This window comes from Vulpes lagopus, chromosome 13 (genome assembly GCF_018345385.1).
Source record: "Vulpes lagopus strain Blue_001 chromosome 13, ASM1834538v1, whole genome shotgun sequence".
Taxonomy (NCBI): Eukaryota; Metazoa; Chordata; class Mammalia; order Carnivora; family Canidae; genus Vulpes; species Vulpes lagopus.
The window spans coordinates 18,161,225-18,165,517 of NC_054836.1; the positions used below are offsets into that span (position 1 = coordinate 18,161,225).

The following is a 4,293-nucleotide window of genomic DNA, read 5'->3' on the forward strand; positions in this document are numbered from 1 at the left end:
CCGGCTACACAGATTCTTCTGTATCTAGAAGTTTGTGGTCTGCATTTTCCACTGTCATATTTAACCACCTTTCTTGAGATAAGACTTTAATGATCTCACTGGAGAAAGTGAAGCAATGTGTTTAAAGGAGTAAACAAGATACTAGTATTTATTAATAACATCCTCTCTAGGCCTGTTCACTCTGTCTTTACTTTCAGAGATTTCCTCGCCAGCTGCTTCATCAAGAAAAAAGAGGTTGTCAGGCATCAACTCACCAACTTGGTCTTCCTCACCATCTTCAGACTTCTCTAGGCTTAAATCTATTCTTCTTTCTTCCCTAACATCCCAGAAGAAAAACTTCTAGCACTTTCCAAGTCTTGGCCTTCACCTTGAGCCCTCAAAATCTTGCTTCCTCAGTATTTCCCCTCCTCTCCTGTTTGTGACCCATCCTTTCTCTTCTGGGTACACATGTGCTCAAGACTCCACCAGACGTTAAAGAAATAAAAAACGGTGACAAAAACAACCACTCTTTCTTTAGCTCAACTTCCTTTTTTTCTGGGCTAATGCCTTACATTTCACCTTTTCATCATCAAATTCTCAACAAAAAAGACTACATGACTTAGTCTATTCATTAGGTCTTATTCTCTCTCTCTCTCTCTCTCTCTCTCTCTCTTTTCTTTTTTATACGATAAACACCTTTGTTACATGACAAGCATAGGAGGAAAGGAGATTTTTTTTGCTTTTATGGACTTTGATTTTCCTCAGATAGGACTCTAGCTCCTTGCTTTCCAGCATGGAGCCATCTACTCAGCCACACTGGCCTGGTCTTGAAGCAATGCATGCAAGAAGCTTGCCCTGCCGGAGTGGCTCCTCCAGAAGACAAAAATATGGAACGCTTCGTGGATTTTCATGTCCTCCTTGCACAGGGATCTTCTCTGTATTTTTCCAATTTTAGTCTACGTGCTGCCTAAAGGGAGCACGGTCCCATTCCCTTTTTAATGCACTGTCGTCTGATTTCTACGCCCACTGCTACTCTCACCAGCGTGGGTAAGAACATTGAGTGACCAATCAATGGACACTGTCCTACATGCCTCTCTTGTCCATTTGCCCCTAATGGCTAGTATCTCCAGCAAGCAAGTCCTCTTCTCTTCAGAGCTCTGTGTTACTTCCTTCTCCTGGTCCCCCTTGTGTCCCCAAGTGTTTTGCCTCTTCAATTATTTTTTTATCCCTCCATCCATCCCTTAGAAGTTGGGGTCCCCTCGGGTTTGTTCTTACCCTTTCCTCCTCCTTCCCTCCTCATCCCCCTCACTCCGAGGCAATCTCATGCTTTGGACTGATTTCTTCTCCAACCATAGATCTGTATCTCCAACTACTCACAGCAATTCCTCTCGAGGCCCCTCAAAATTCAGCATACCGTAAAGAATTGACAGGACATTCACCCTACAAACTCTTCACATGGATTTCTTCTCCTCTTCTCCCTGGCTCATTGGGAACGCCATCATTCTCCCAAATGCCAAAGAGTGAATCTGCCTCTCCTCTAGCCTCCTTACTTCCTTTTGCTTTCACCTCCTGAGAAGCCTTCTCCTGACTCTTCATTCTTCATTTCACGGCTCCAGCCTAGGTCAGAGCTCATCACCTCACACCTGGTAGGTCACATGTAGGCTTTTCTGTAGTCATATTTCTACAATCAGATCTGATCATGTCACTACCAGGATTAAGGACTCTCTTCAATTTCCATTTGCCTCCAGGATATACTTGAGCCAAAACTCCTTAGTGTGGCATAAGATCCCCTTCAGAATATAGCCAAGTCTGATATTCTATTTACCCTTTGGTCTCCCTCCCCCATATGCCTTTACACACTCCAAAATGTTCCCCATTTGTGCTTTCAGAGCTAAGATCAAGGTGCTCTTTTTCCCTGGAATGTTCCTGTTTCTTCTCTTCTCTTTCTGCTTGGCAAATCTCGATTCCTTCTTTTATGTGAAGCTGCAGTGTCACCTCTGTTCTATTACACTTTGCTAACCTCCACCCCTTTGCTAGCCTCCACCCCACTCCTACCATGTTCACAAAACTAATTGTTATGCCGTTGCTATTCCAGATCATTTTATGCAGGCTTCCACTTAAAGTCCTTGTCTCATTGTCTTATAGCTATTTTTCTGCTGCTTTGTCTCTCCTGCCAGAATACCAGTTCTTCTAAAGCCATATTCACCTTTTCCACTATGCCAGAGATGCTCACCAAACTCCACCTATGTCTTCAAGATGAAACAGAAAGCCTTAGTCAGGGGCCTGGCTGGCTCAGTCGATTAAGCCTCTGACTCTTGATTTCGGCTCAGGTCAGTGTCTCAGGGTCCTGGGATGGAACCAAGTATGGGGGCTCCAGGCTCAGCAGGGAGGGAGTCGGCTGGAGATTCTCTCTCTTCCTCTCCCTCAGCCCCTCCTCTTACTCATGTGTGTGCTCTCTCTCTCAAGCAAATAAATAAATCTTAAAAAAAAGAAGAAAGCCTTACTTGATTGCCTCAGGCAGCAGTAGGTTCCTCTGTCCTGCCACAATGTTCTATTCATGTACTCTCTTAGAGCTCTTAGTATACTGAAGTTTCATATTTACTTTTTCCATCTCTTCCACTAGACTGAGAGTATCTCAAAGCAGGGACTTCATCCTATACATCGTTGCCATCCAAGTGGTTAGCACAGTGTCCAGAACACAATAGGTACCAAGTAAATGTTTGTTAAATCAACTGCCACCCCCCCCAAGTCTCTATTATTCATATTGGAGTTATTTTTAGAGGTGAATTGGTGCTTTTGTTTTGAACACAGGATACATTTTAAATGCCTGTTAATTTACTATGACTATTTCACCTACAATGACCACCACCTGCATAGATCATTGAAAAATCTTGATTGCTAAAGAGCACATTAAGTTAGTAGAAAACAATCTTCAGAAAGTGCTGAATTAAAAGAAAAAGAGTGAGCGCATAGAGTAATATACAGTGCTTAGTCGTGGCATTAGAATGTCAAAAATATATAACATCCCACAGCCTGGAGTTATTTCTTTGTAATAATTATTAACCTCATCAATTAGAAAAGAGAAAATCAAATAGAAGGTAACTGAAATTACTTAACAAACTTATGCTAAAAACCAGCTTAAAAGTTATACTAAAAATTGCCTTAATCCCAGAACCAGAGTGTATCTGTAGAATGTCTTCCTTTTAGAGTTTTCCCCACAATTGTCAAGTTATGGGACAGATGAAAACATAATCTTATTTTTGAACAGCTGAGGTTGGTGTGACAGTGAACTGGGGGAACCAGGAAACTATGAGGATAACCAGCTCTTCCCTCTTCCCCTACATTACCCTACCCTGTGGATTCAGACAGATAATGCCTGTTTATCGTATAACAATTGATCAACATGGATACATTCCTGGGCTATAAGTAAGAATATTGATCTGAGTGAGTCTGACTTCAGAGCTCTCTTTTTCTATGTGCTAACAAACTATTTTCTGAACTCTCTAGTACCTATTTAGTTAGGTGATTAAAATCATTAGTAATACAAATTAGTACTTATGTGAATAAGATAACTCCACATTTTCTTTCAGCATGGTGAGTCTTCTCAAAATAGGGTTGTTCAGCCAACCCAACACAGCTACCATCACTGTATTTTTCCCCTTTCTAACCCCCCCCCCCCACTTTAAGTTAGGTTGTGGTGTGTTATGGGTATTTCCCAATAAATTACCAACCCCTGTACATATATTTTTACTTAGCCCATATCCTGCTTCCTACACTCTTCTAAGTTTTATTTATGAATCACTCAAAATTTTACACATTCCAGAAATTACACATTTACTTTTCAGTGTATAACAGCCATTCTTCCTCCCTTATTTGAAATATTTTTTAACATCCGTTCTAAATGAACTCACCATTGCTCATCCTGGTTTGCATAATTATAGTTGGCCCTTATAAGTAATTATCAAGACTCTTTCTTTCTTTCTTTTAACCTTGCTCATTCTTTTTATTTTTTTGTACAAGGTGAGGAGCTTGGGGGAGGTTCCCCCATAAAGAGAAGGCACCTGGCTGTGAGGGTACTTCACAGCTCATTAATTATCTATTGGGCATTGGCTCATTTAAAGAGTATTGGCAGGTTAGGATTTGAGATCGGAGGAACCAGGGTGGAAAGCAATTTGTCCGAATTAGAAAAGAATCAAGATGGAGAGCTCTAGGCTCAGAGATGTCCCAGGCGTGCAAGAGGATTTTAGATTTGGGAATTTTTAACAGCTTTTGAAAGATGAAGAAAGCACTACTAGTATGCTAGAATTAGGAACC

At 41.2% G+C, this 4,293-nt stretch overlaps 1 pseudogene; it reads right to left on the minus strand.

Annotated features, from left to right (window-relative positions):
* Positions 1-860: 860 nt before the first annotated feature.
* Positions 861-959, minus strand: LOC121475190 (annotated as a pseudogene).
* Between the last annotated feature and the right edge of the window lie 3,334 nt (positions 960-4,293).